General features: G+C 36.9%; 1 protein-coding gene across 4 annotated transcripts in view; it reads right to left on the reverse strand.

Moving 5' to 3' along the window:
• Positions 1-14,827, reverse strand: part of PIK3C2G (phosphatidylinositol-4-phosphate 3-kinase catalytic subunit type 2 gamma) — a 270,420-nt gene that overhangs the window by 226,902 nt on the left and 28,691 nt on the right. The gene's annotated exons all lie outside the window — the stretch shown is intronic.

Consider the following 14,827-nt stretch of genomic DNA (forward strand, 5'->3'; position numbering starts at 1 on the left):
AATTAAAGGCAAAAAATTTCCTCTTATCGACTAGACTGCCATAACAAAATCACATACTATTGAATATTGCTTTTTCCAGTATTTCCTAAAAAAGCTCAGTTACATTTGTTGATTAAAATTTCTCTACTCAGAATACAGATAAAGTTAAATATATATATATATTTCTATATATATATAATTAATGTTGTGGTACATTTAATAAGGGCTCTTCACTTCTAATCAAAGTAACTCCCTAATATAATATTCAGCTGAGATTTTAAATCCTTTTGGTGAAACCAATGGAAAGAGCTTCTAGTATAGCCAGCACTCTCCCAGTTCACAAATCATAGATTTCGGCTTCTCTTAAGTTGACTACAAAAAGAGAAAGCTATAACCAAAATAAATCACTCTATAAGCCAAACTCAGAGTCCCCCCAGCACTATGTTTTGCTTAACAACAATTTAGTAAATTACTATCAGTGGTGTGTAAGCCTGGGGCCAAAACTCTAAGCACTCCCTTCCTTCCTACACTGAATCATTTTACCCTTTTATATGTTTCTGTTACTCGGGTAAAGCACGTTAGGAAACACCTTGTTCGGTCTGGTTTATTGTAATGACGACAAATGTTTCTCAATTGCTTTTCTTGTAAAAATTAATGATCTACACATCACTAATCGTTTACTGTGATGTCAGATATTTCACAGACTTCTCCATGAAAGCTGGGAATGCAACACTTTACAAAAGTAGTTTTTCCAAGCAATTTGAACATCTGAGATATAACCACTGTATAATTCAACTGCTTGCTATGGAAAACAATTCATATCACTGCCTCTATGAACCCTGTGCTCAGAGTGTCATTTTCAGTCAAAAAAGTGTGAATTGTTATATTAAAAAAAAAATAAAAATTAAATCTAGTTGATATGGAACTACTATCTAAGTCAAAGGATGTCTGCATCATCTGGAATGTCCTTCATTTAAACATGAAGTGTTTTCAAAATAGAATATCCAATTTTCTAAAATTGATGCTTACATTTGAGATAACTCTGCATCTAAACACGAAGATGGCGAGTGACAACTAGATTTTGGGATGAAGTCAAACTGGCACTAAGCACTCAGATATGAAGAGTTTCTTTCCTAAGATCTCTAATTTCTCTGAAAATAAAATCAGCTGTAACTCTATATAAATGTAACATTATATTTATACTGTGCTAAACCGTACTTATGAACTATACTTATGAAAAATTAATCCTATACTAAAAGCTAAAAAGCATTAATGGGCCTCATGGGGGAAAGATCATTCAGACTTCGAAGCAGTTCCTTATATGACCGGTCTCTAAATGAAACACATATTAGCTGGAGAAAAAAAAAAAAGATCTTTCAGGAGTACGTTAAAAACCTCCAGTATGGGGGAGAGGGCATATGTGTTTGACTGGGAAACTGGATTGTGTAGACCAGCTAATAGGCAGGCTTCCATGTGGGACAAGAAAAGAACTTCAAAAGGTCATAAATCAACTGTCCAGGATTCACGGGCTACTCTCCGCAACTTAGCCACCAGAAAGATCAGACTAGGTGAACAGAAGTACTTCCACATCAAATGCTCTGTGCTATTAGGTTTCAGTCTCAAATTTGCGAGAGTGTTTAATGTGCATTATAAACTTAAGGGTGTTCTCAGCATGAACTTCTGTAACAAACTGATCTTAAAAGTGATGTGAATAGAAATTAGTTAATAAGTCTTATCCGTTTTAAGTAAAACTCAAATGAAAACTACTATGTGTAAATATACAATGAATGGAAAAAAAGAAACTAGGCAGAATTTTTATACTGTCATAGATTGATAGAATTAATTAGTTCAATAAAACTGAAAACAGAGAAGAAACCAGATTAAAAAAAAAAAAAAAAGAAAGAAAGAAAGAAAAGAAAACCATGCTCCCACTGACATGTTCTATGAAAATTAAATCAGAGTAGTAGCTTCTACTGGACCACCTTTCATTCCATCAGATTTCAGACGGGTCACAATACGTATCTGATAAATTACTAGCAGAAGGACAGGAAGGAAAAAATGCCAGCAAAATAGCATGCAACTTATTCACACAAAGATTTTATTTCCTCAAACGACTTATTTTTATTCAGCTGACTTTAATGATTTTAACTGGAAATTTAATTCTTAACTTGTGATGATCAAATCTGAAAAATCAACATTAGCAAATGAAATGCTTGATTTTAATATTCCTAACATTACAATACAATTTACTATCCTGCTTCCATAGAGTGCTGAAAGAGGTCAATTAATTATGCCTTCATCTGAAGATAAAGTCACCTACTGAAACTCGCTGGAACTACATCAAGGTGATCAAAAATATTGCATCATTCACAACGTCATCTCAAAGAGAGCATATCTTGAAGAGTCTCATTTTTTTTTTTTTTTAAATATTATTTCATATTTGTTTTAAGCAGCAATTTCTTTCCCTATTCTGACAGATAATACTATATAATTTTGCCATAAGAATGTGTTTGAGAAGAAGCCCAGGCAAAGAATAGCACCACTGCTAATACAGGTTAAAAGAGTTTAAACTCTTCAGTTAAGTTCCAACACAATACTCAGAGTCTGATCAAGTTTCAATTTTAATCAATTTTCGATTTCCATCAGAAGAGAGAGAAAGAAGGAGGTAATTTAAAAAACCTGCAGCTTATAAGAATAAAACATAGTTTAGGGAAACTACAATGCATTTTATTTAATTCATATAGAATGCAAAATTTCTTTCATTGTAACTCATCCTTTCTGTGAACTTTATTTTGTTTTTCATTTTCAACCACACAGCTTGTTGACAATGTATGAAAGCTCTGCCTCAACTCCAGATGAATTCCAGCTATGATGGGAAGTGCCCCAGCCTTCAGACTAGCATCCCAAACATTGCTCAAGCAGCCTCTCTTCTACAGTTAAATTTCATCATGAGTTTTTTAAAGTAACACCTTGCTGTTTGCTACTTGTTAACCCTGTTCAGTGACCAAATAAAGTTTTTATCCAACAACCATGTATACATGAATGTCATTCAGTAGCAATGCTAATAGGAGGTAGTACTCCGACTTCCGGCATTTTTCTCCATCTTGCCCCCCAAGGCAAAATGCAAGAAGCATTTTCTGGATACATAGCCTATACAGTGAAATCATTTCTATTGTACGCATTTACATGGCCTTACATGCTCTCAGTCTATTTCTTTTGACTGTCACAGACAAAATCAAAATGTGTAAATTTAATATAACTTTTTTATGAATACTTAAAACATAATCGCATCTTCTTTATGGGTCTTCTGCTAGCTTAGTCTCATTAAAATTCATTCTTATGAATGTGAAGTACAGAGAAAATGCTGCTAACATGTCACAATAAACCAACTGCCTGAAACCCTGCAGAGGAGAAAAAAAAAGAAAAAAAAAAAAAAAGAGAGAGAGAGAGAGGTAACATTTGCCTTGTACCTTGTGGTTTACGATATCGAGAAGCAGCTGTAAAATGGTCATAAAATAAAATTGGAATTTATATCAAAATCACTCTTAATACCTTGGGGCTTTTCTATCTCTGCATAGTTTACCCTGAGAGATTTAGTGCTGGAGTTTTATGTTAACAGGCTGAAAGTTATAGTGGATTTGTCAGTAATAGTACCTCTTTTTGGTGCGTCTGCCTATTTATCAGTCTATTTATTTTTAAATAGCAAGATAGTAAGCCCCAGAAGGTGCAATATGAAAATGCTATTGGCAACAGCTGAACAGTTATAGGGCTGTTAACAATCCTTAATGAAAATACTGTTGACTGCAAACATTTTTATTTTTTAACTGTACATATTTTCTAAATGGGGGACAGGAGGGAGAATGGTGTTGCACAACACCCTTCCTGATCACATGCCCTAAAACTTCTGTTGGTGGATTTAAAACAAGCAAGCAAAAAAATACCACATGAGAAAAACAAACAAACAAACAAACAACAAAAGTCACAAGAAAATCTACATATAGACTGAACAAATAATGACATCTCCTAAACAGTGGTGTCTGAGGTAGTGCAGAATTCAGTTACCGTAACATCATTTGAGAAGTATTGGACGAGTCCTCTACGATATGGAAAAAGGTTCATATGTGTGTACACAAATATACATGATAAGACACAATCTGAAAAGTGCAAGAATTAGTTTTATCAAAAAATAGAGGGCTTGCATGAAAAACTGTAAACACTGTGCAAATGCTAGCAACTTACTATAGGCCTTATTTCATGAGTAATAAATGACCCTAATAATTTCCTAAGGAATAAAAATAACCTTATCTGCTTCCATATATAAGGCTTGCTCAGCATAAAAATCATGAGCAAATTTTCACTTTCACACTTACATTTCATGGTTCTCATTGCCTGATGAGGTCCTATAAGAAAAACTCCTACAGCTTCACTGTCTTGTAGCAGAGTCCTGAGATCTAATTTCAATATTTATTAAGCTCACCTTATTTACTTTCTGTATTGAAAATGTTTGTAAAATGGTGTCATTACAAAGATCAAAAACAAAGGTCCCTGCTTACAAATACTCAATATCCAAACCCCATATCTGTACTCATAACTTTCAGCTCTGGGGATTCTCAGGAATAGGTGTTTGCACAACCAGGACAGTCTGAAATAGATTTGTTTTCCAAATAAGACATAAATTGCAAAAGTGAAACATATTTCAATTGCTTTGATTACTTCTTTGTATAGTGCTGCATAACAGATTATTTCAGACTTTTCCACTAACAGAAAACCCTTGGTTGTTTACAGTATGATTACAAAGGAATTGTCAAGTGTTTTTTTTTTTTTCTTCTGACTAGCACAGAATCTTATTCTGCCATTAAAAATGAGGAATTCTACAGGGTATAAAAACAGATAAGCTACCAAGTGTCAGCATGTTACTTGCTGCTGCTCACTGCAACTCTTGTTTGACTCAGAGAGCACAGGCCACACCAGTTTGAACTATTATGGTACTAGGACTGTTGCTGGCCATGCATTTTTACATGACAGAAGCACTCTGCTACTAAGTCACACAGAGCCCTCACATTGGTGCACCATAGACTTGAGGACTGTCTGCTGTTGAGTACATGACACTTCTCCCTCATCTCTTCAAATCTGTATCTGTGGCCACATCAAGATACAGAAGACAGAGCAAAATTGTGAAAATACATTGTGCATGTGTAGCATTTCTGCTTTGAAAATTGCATGTCATTAAAGAGCTACCCATATATTTTTGAAATATGTCTCTCGAAGAGAGAGAAAGTAATGGAAGAGGAAACCACATCAGTTTCTGGTGCTAGATGAGCCTTCATCACTCAGAAGAAATAGTTCTTAAAGTGGCCAAATATAAGTACTTGGAAAGGAAGTTTGTCCCATTCCATGCACAGTGATGAAAAATGTTAAAATCTTTAGATTTGATTAAAGCTGGAAAAATAACTAGATCAACAGACATTGCTATTACATAACAGCTACAGGAAGCCCAAAGATACAATAATTGGGATAACATAATTACTGCATCCTGGAGAAATATAATCAAGTATTTTAATATGCCAGGCTTTGCCTGGGGTTCTGAAACACTCTGTAAAGTAATGACAGAGCTACAAGCAGTTTAAGAAATAAACCAAGAAGAAAACCTGCACAGCTTTCTTTTCAATAGCTTAATTTCTGCTGGGAATAGGAGTGCAGGGTTTGAGTTCTCCTAATCCTTTTGAGCCACTACATGTCTTTGATGAAGTGCAAAGCCAGACAGTACTTAAGGAACAACAGAAAGGATTGCAAAACATTTCCAAACCCATAGTTTCTCCTGGAGAATGGCACTTTAGTAAACAGGTTTTAAAAGAATTTTGAAAAATGTAATTAAGTTTTAATAAGAATTTCATACCCCACTATGAAAAAGCCTAATGATTTTATTTTGACCTCAGGGTGACAAAGGCCAATTTAAACCATAATTTGATGATTCTTAATAGCCTAGGATTTAAAAGTATTTGATCATTTTGGTACCAGCCTGCCATGTAATATATTTTTAGGAAAGTATGGATGAAAGTATATTTGGTACCAGATGATTCTTACCGCTTATGTAATGATGTCATCTGAAAGCAGGTTGGCAGCCTTAAAAACAGACAAACAAACAAAACCTTCAATAAAAAGAAGAAATGTTGATAAATGGTCCCAGTATGTATACTGAACAACATAGGAGATTTAAAATCTCCTGTTTGCCTTATTATAAACATGTACTATATTAAATTTTCTTAGGGTTTAAGACAAAAGCAGTGATATTTTGCACTAAGAACTTTGTTTTGAAAGCAAGGAAATGATGTACAATGAAATCAGAATCACACTAGAGAGAAATATAACGGCCCAAGTCTCATTTTTAAAGGCTAAATCAGGAAAGAAAAATGGTACTCCAACACCTACTGATGTCTCATAATCCACTAAAATCCTTACTGGACTGATGCAGATAGTCTCTCAAAGTCAAGCAGTGCATAAGGAACTTGAGAACAAGATTAAAAGAAGGATGTAAAGTGGGCTACCTAACAGCAAACGTGGAGGCTAAACATTAACTTTGAGATCTAAGCAATTAGATGTCTAAGTCTACGATAACAGGGAGGCATCATTCTGTTTAGGATTTACAGCTGTGATTCCCCTCCAGAGGTGAAAGGCCTTCCTTATTTCTACCCTCCACTATTTCCAAGAGGAGAATCAAAGAACTGATTGCACAGAGCCAGGATTTCCTCAAGAAATCAGTGGGATCATTCAAAGACCATGATGCTAGAAAATGTTAAAAAGTATAGCAGATACTGGCCATAAATCTGATTTATTTATTTATTTATTTATTTATTTATTCCAAATATGTTATAAAACAAGATCATCTGCAAGTAGTTTAATTCAGTTATTTGAAAAAGCTCAAAAATGTTCTGCACAGCATTAGGTGTCTAAGGCCTATCACAAAAGCAATCAGATCACACTGGAGACCAGCTGTGCATCAAGTAGATTGCTTTTATCTAAGTGATAAAAACCTTGTAGAGTGTGAACAATACTGGGCATAAAACGTAACATCTTTAATGAACAACATAAAAGATGAAAAGAATGAGCACAAGAAATGGCAATTTAGACAGAAAATAGGGAAAAAGGGTCTCCCTAACATGATATTCTATAGCAACTGGATTTTGCAGTAAGCAGAATTTAGAGAGGTGAATACAGTATTTTTCTCTTCTAATTGTTGGGGTACTTTGCAAATCAGTCAGGAATGTTCCAACATGAGCTGACAAAACCTAAAGAATAGGCATTAACATATTTTGGACCTGTTTCAGATCTTGGTTAAGTGCTTGAAACTCCATTAATTTCAATGAAGATGCAAAATTAGGCTTTTACTGTAATCTTCAACATCAACATGAAAGAAAGAGCATAAACCATTAAGCATATAACTGCCTTTATATTTTATTCCTTTTATGAGGCTCTTAGTAGGGCATTAGCAGCAGATTATATCTTTTGTGAGGCATCTAACGGGACATTAACGACGGAAGGGTGGCCAATAAATAAAATGATTGTTATTATTGTTACTCATAGTTGTCCTGCCAGTATCAACCAAAAAAGTTTTAAACGTTTAGAAAGTTAGAAGCCACTTCAGGACTCTGCAATTCAAACCATCCTCTTCCAGAGTTAGCATTAGTTTGCTGGGCTAACTGGAACACACCTAGAGCTTCACTTCAGCATCTAAATTTATTTTAAAACTGCAGGTGCTGAAGGAAAATAAGGAATATCTGGGTACTTAATCAACAGCCAGCGCAGGCACAGGATGACTCAAAACTCCTATGTGCACATAGGAAGTAAAGAGGGCAGATAGCTATAGGACAAGGGAGAATGGTTTTAGACTAAGACAGAAGTTTAGGTTGGATATTAGGAGGAAGTTTTCCACACAGAGGGTGGTGACGCACTGGAACAGGTTGCCCAAGGAGGTTGTGGATGTCCCATGCCTGAAAGCATTCAAGACCAGGCTGGATGTGGCTCTGGGCAGCCTGGTTTGGCGGTTGGCAACCCTGCACATAGCAGGGGGTTGAAACTAGATGATCACTGTTGTCTTTTCAACCCAGGCCATTCTAGGAATTTATGATTAGTCTGACTGATCAGAAGGACAACTTGATCTAGAGTTGGAAAACATCTACATAAGTACTACATGCCCTTCTTCTCACTGTCTTTTCATCCACATTCTGTTGGACACTCACATCCAGCATAATTCTTGCATGGTTATTCATTGCACCATTTCAATGGATGTTACTTACAAGCAACCAGAAGCATTCTTCAGTTTATGATTTAAAACTGACAAAAATGCACACTGTTAACTAGTGAAATCAGGAATTGGGTAAATAGGGGCCTTTCACATGAAGATTAAGTATCCTAGGCTTTGGGGAAAGTCAGAACAAAAGGACCAGTGGGACATGTTGACATTTCTGTAGTCAAGACAATGCAGCTGGGGAAACATAAGGGAAAGGTAGCCAAAGAAACTGTTTTTAACTGGATTGAATTAAGGAGCTAGGTCAAAGAAGGAAGGTAAACCTGAGGAAGACTTCTGACTTTGTCCGAACAACCACCGGAGTGAGACACCCGCTATGGACTGTGTCAGTAGGACGGACAGGATATAAATGAGTTCCTGGAAAAACAATGAATATGTTATGATTTATTGGAAATCTGTTGGATATGTATATGCCTGCTCTACAACTTTCTAATGCTTCCATCTATTGGTGCACACGATAGGAGGAGTGATCCCCCGTGTGCCCAGCGCTGAATAAACACATACTTGCTTTATAACCTAGTTCTGGTTATAGAGTTTGACTCCGCACATCACTAGAACTTGGAATAAAAAGTCTAATTTTTTCCAGAACATCTCATATTCAAATGTCTCTGAAGAAAGAAAGCTTATTATTTCCAAGAGAAAGGATTCCTCCATCTGAAACTGGATTATATGTATATAAACACACTCCTTTCTTAGCATTAATTCTATCCAGAATCAGCCTACTTGTCTGACCTGTAAGATTATAATCTTGTTTTTTATTTTCTCCTCACCCATAAATTTCATTTTCTTGCATACTTTAAGGTAGACAGAGTTCATGAGAACACCAATGCTCTATGAGCAGTTACATCTAACTATTCTGCATTTACAGACACTGCACAGAAACAAAGGTAAACATATTTTGGCTGAAGAAATATGTAACATCTATCTCGCTTTTAAAATACTGAAAAGAAGATATAGATCCCTGGACACTTGTATTATGTCTTAAGACCACTGCTATCTCATATTTTTCCTCAGCTTCTTGCTATGGGAAGACAAAGGTGTACATTATTGCTTTAGAATATCTTGTTATTTAAGATAAATACATTTTAAAGACCCAAAAGAGACTCCAAGAAAATACAGAAACAAATAACCATTTTTCCACATAACTGTCTTTAGAACATTGATATTTTGACACATGTCAGTTATTAAAAACTTTAAATGAACATTTGTACTATAAGCTCACAGTCTGCAACTGAATTGTATTTATTACTAATACTATTCATAGTATTTATCTGTCTTTATCCCTTGCCTTTATTTATACTGCTTATTTTGTCTTTATCCCTTCCACATCCAGAGTAAGTTCTCTATTAAGTGAAATTTAAGTGAAATACTGCAGGTCTGACAAGACACATGACAGTAATTGTTTTAGTAGGTCTTAACAAAATATAACTTGATAAGACCAGTCTTAATTAAATACACTAGCCTCTGACCCCACTTATCCATGGTAGGGCAGGGATACCAGCCATGTGAAGTCTCCAAGGAATCTCTTAGATCACTTTCCCCACTACAGACTAACCTCTTCTATTTCTTGAGAGAAAAGCTCAAGCTTCTGTGCACAACGACTCTTTGGCTGCTGGAAAAACAAACAAACAAACAACAAGCTATCAAAAAATCATGAAAAAGCTGAGTACTACCTAACAGCAGATGGAGAACAGAAACAGAGAAGCTTCGAGATCTACTGTTAACACCTAGGAGAGAGCACATTGGCTTTGGAACAGTCAAGCATCCTTACAGATACCAGGTCCAATACCTTCCACCAGGTAGGAGGGAATCTTGTGTTTCCTGCTTCCTTTAGCTAAAGGACTGAGATTGGCAGGACACAGAATCATTGAGCAGTTTTATAAGAAGTCTGACATACAGAGGTCAAAATGTCAACAACAGCATCAGCAGCTGCCTGATAACCTACAGGCGATGTGACTCGGTCAAAGGAAACCACAAAACAACTTAGGGCAGATTGCTTGGCTTTTGAGTATTTTTTTCCTTTCCTTCTTCCCCCTTGCTTCTTTATTTTTAATCAGCTTGTTCTATGCAGCTGCTTATGTGGATAATTTTTAACACAAAAATCCATGGAATCAACAGTCTCGACTCTTGATTCAAAAGAGCAAAGAATTCATAGTGGCTTTAATTTTTTGTTCAGAACAGACAAATGCATATAAATAGTATTATCAGCTACCTTCTTGATTTCTACCTTAGGAGCTTGTGTTTATATTGCCTCTTTCTGTAAAAATCCACCCAAGATTCAGCCAAAAAAAAGTCATTTATTTTTATTTTTCTAAACTGAGTGACTTCCAGTAGACTTCAAAATGCTTCAGTAAACAAAATGGCAAGGTATGAGAGAAGTCAAAAGAGTGGATAAATGCATACAGAATCTGAATTATGTATCTGTTCATGACCATGTCCTATCTTCTAGTTTCAGTGATACCAGTGGAGCTGGTCTTACTACGAGTACAGTCTTGGCAGCAAATTTTCGCTTGCTGGGGCAATACTGTATGCCTGAATGCACGACGGTGAAGAGTGAAGGAATAAGATACTTTTTTGTGTGTGTGAATTCTGACTCTGATGCATCACTCCAAGCCAACAGTTCAGAAAGACATGATTAACTAGATTGGCAACTAATGTGTTTCCACTGGTTAGTTAAGTAAGGGCAGGCAGCATCTGGAGAGCAACATGTTTTCAAACCTTTTTTTATCAGACTATGATCATTACCATTGATCAGAAACAATCACAAAACTCTGCTAAAATTGGAAAGCTAAGCAGGACTCAAGTGTCAAAAAAGATACAGTAAGTCTCTGAAAAAAACAAAGAAAAGCAGGCAGAAGTGAAGAACCAAGTTTCCAGGCATATGTTAATCACCTTGATGTTTAGTTGTGGCCCTGGTTGTAGAGGAGCAGGAAGGGAATACAGGAGACAGGCGCTGGAATCCCAGAATACATCCATTATTGATACATCTGGTCTTTCCAGTTCTCTACTATTGGTAAGGTCCTAATTTTGCATGCAGCAATTAAGATGCTTAAGCCACAGACACTGATTCTGATTCTAAAACACAGCGCTGTCCAGGATTTTACAAACAGCAACAAGCCCAAAGCAACTAGTGGAGATACCACCGTGAGACAGTGACCTTGGCAGACCTTTTAAACACTGGAGTTCTATGCCATAAAGCATCACACATGGATGGCTTCCAAAGACTGATGTAGTCCAGACACATGTATGCTGCTTCTCAAGGTCTTTTTATTTTATTTTTTTTTTTTAAATACGGATTCCATATTTGGAGAGAAGGAAAAAAAAAAAAAAAAAAAAAAAAAAAGGAGATTCGTCATTGATAGTCTATGTTCTGGCTCACTTCATTGCCTCAAACATATGTCAAAGATAAGCTCAAGAAAATATCAAAGCACAGTAGTGTAAGGATGCTGGTGGCAGAATTGTGCTAAATGGCTTCAATCTCCAAGTACTAAAAAGCAGCTAAAATATATTACTGCTTCACATCAATCATAGATCTACAGACTGAGGAAAACCATGGTGCTGCTTTCTCATGCAGTGATCATCTTTTATTCTTGGTGCTGTCTGGTATAAAGCTTCCCACCCTTTTTTTTTTTTTAAAATGGTGTTTATATAGCTACAATCCATTGCTATGAGTTGCTGCTACAGAAAGATTACTATGTATGCTGAAAGGCAGTGGATCTCTCGCTTACACTTGACTTTTGTTACAGTGCTAGGAGTGTTGCATGCACACCAGGAAAATGCTAGAAGGGATCTGTTGGTACCTAAAGGACCACATATGTAAGCATGGTCACTGTGGTGGCTGTAAGAGGCCATGCTTTTTATATTACTGTCTCAAAGTTTGCTGAAATGGACAAGTTCAGGCAAGTCCTGGTCAAGGTTCCAGGGCTCCCTTTGTCTGAGACACACAGGAATCAAGGTTCAAGAAATCCCTTTGTTCAAGAGATGGACAAGTTTGGGAGCTACGAAAGGGAGATAAGATGCAGATTAATGGCCCTAAAGTGGTCTTTTTGTGTGGGCCTATCTCAAGGAAGATGGCCATCTCCGAGGAATTCACATGACTCTGACCCAAGCCTTCCAGAAATGTCGCGAAGGCTGGGAAGAAGTAGGATAAAAAGGGCATGTACAAAACCTGAATTTAGGTTTTCTGACACCAGATGCCTCACTACGGAAACAAGGAGGTTTTTCTGTCATCAGACGCCTCTCTACGTGAACACCTGCATGCTGAAGAAGATGCCTGCATGCTGAAGAACCTTTTAGGTTTTCTAGGTATCTGACCTCAGATTCCTCCACCGTTGTCCTACTGCTGCCTACTGTCTCTCCTGGGATTGCTGCTCGAGACTCTGCTCCGTGGGACCTCGCTGCCCGAGACTCTGCTTCTTGAAACCTCGCTACTCTGACCATCTTCTTTGCGTTTCACCGATCTGCTGCCTGCGACCTGCTACTCCGCTGCTGCTCTCCCCTACGCTTATTTTGCCCCGGAGCAACGTTAACAATGTGCTACAGGATGCTGCTGCATCCAGGAGGTGACTATTCCCCGCTTTAACGTAATTCTTGCTCTTTTCTACCTTTTTCTATAGCCTACTTTCACTTCCCCATCACCCTAATTTTGATATTCGTCGCTCTCCCTTCCCCATCCCCTCAATTGTCTATCATTTTTAATAAACTGGTCGGATCAACATTTGAATGCTCTTCTTCTTAATCTCACGCTGGGCATAACATATCAAAAGAACCTTGCCTCACGTCTAAATTGGTGCGAGACAGTGGCATGCAGTACAGAATGGACAAAGTTATGGTGAAGCTATCCTAAGAGAAGCCAGCAACAGAGACTCATTTGGAGATGCCCAGAGGTAAGATCCGGCTAAGCAGTGGGAGCGTATAACTTAGGTACAAATTAGTAAAAACCACAACACCAATGGACACAGTCTAGCAAAAGGGCTATGTTTGTCACAGGAGAAAGAGCTGTAATCTCCTGAGGCAAAGTAGTAAAAACTTGATTTATACAACAACAACAACAACAAAAACAAAAAACAAAAACAAACAAAATAACAACAACAACAAAAACAAACAAAAACAAACAAACAAAAAAAAACAAAAAAAAAACAACAAAAAAACCCACACCACCCCAGTATCTTCAAGAAACTCTGTAACCCTACATAGTGATTCCCGCTATACAGTACCTCATTATAATATAAGCTGGCTAAACACAGGTAACCACATATATTAAATAGTCTCACTAATACAGCATGTCTGAAATAATTTTTTGTATAATTTAACAGCATAGAAACTATCAACTGCTGGTATCTTAATTTAGCAGAAAAAAAATAAAAAAGCTATCTTCTCAAATCTAAATCAAAATTATTAAGTTTGCAAATACCTCAGAATACAGATGTAATAATCTCGGCTTAATTTAGAGTCATAGAGCTGACATCATTTCATCAAAGTGATGCCGTGCCAACTTCAAAAGAAAGCAATGAATTTAAGTTGCAGCAATATCTAAATGGTAGCTGTGAAGTTGTTGCCAAGGACAGAATTCTCAAAAGCAGTATGCAATCCTCTGTCCAATTCCTTCTAAGAGACAATGAGTCATCTTGTTTTAAGAAGGTTCCAGACCCATCATTACGGGTATTACTGCTGTGTTCTAGAATGTTTAACAGGTGTCATGATTTTACAATTTTTGTTATCAGTATTCCACATCATAATATCACGTAGCAAACTCAGATTTAAAAAGTTAATGTTGCAGATCCATGGATTGTTGATAGTTCTAGGTACCTAGGTCCCAGAAGAGAAGAATGAACTACATCTCCCAGAAGACTTCATTATTTTGTTTCTGTTTTCCATTTTTCCATTTTCCATTCAGAGAGAAAGATAAAACTGCCTGGGACTGTCTTCTCATCTCTTCTGCATGTGCTCCCAAGCTGTCTTGCCTACAGCATTAGAGTAAGGCTTTTGGTTTTTGGACACTCTTATTTATTTGATTTATTAGCTTTGATTCCAATTATATTGTATTACATTGTGTTATTATCTTGCATTCAGCTATCATATTTAATAAATTAGTTTTCTCCTTCAGCTCACTGATGCTGTTTTTCTCCTCTTGGCCCATCTCCCTATCCTCTCCCTTCCCTGGGGCACTGGTCCATGGAACCCTCTGTCCCATAACTCACAGAAATAGCCCAGAACCATGACACCATGCTAAGAAATAACTATACTGCTTTCTTACATCTCTTGGGAAGACTTGCAAGTCCACAGCATGAGTTAACTGAAGGTGACTTGAGTATCTTTTATTTTTGCGTAATCATTTAAAAAAGAGTAAATAAAGTGAACATGTACTGATTCTCGGCAGAAAAAGACCTAGGGGTCCTGATAGATGAGAAACTTAACATGAGCTAGCAGTGCGCTCTGGCAGCCCAGAAAGCAAATGGGATCCTGGGCTCCATCAGGAGAGGAGTGGTCAGCAGGGATAGGGAGGTGATCGTCCCTCTCTACTCTGCTCTTGTGAGGCCCCAT

This window comes from Coturnix japonica, chromosome 1, assembly GCF_054131305.1.
Source record: "Coturnix japonica strain WE chromosome 1, WE-NBRP24, whole genome shotgun sequence".
NCBI lineage: Eukaryota > Metazoa > Chordata > Aves > Galliformes > Phasianidae > Coturnix > Coturnix japonica.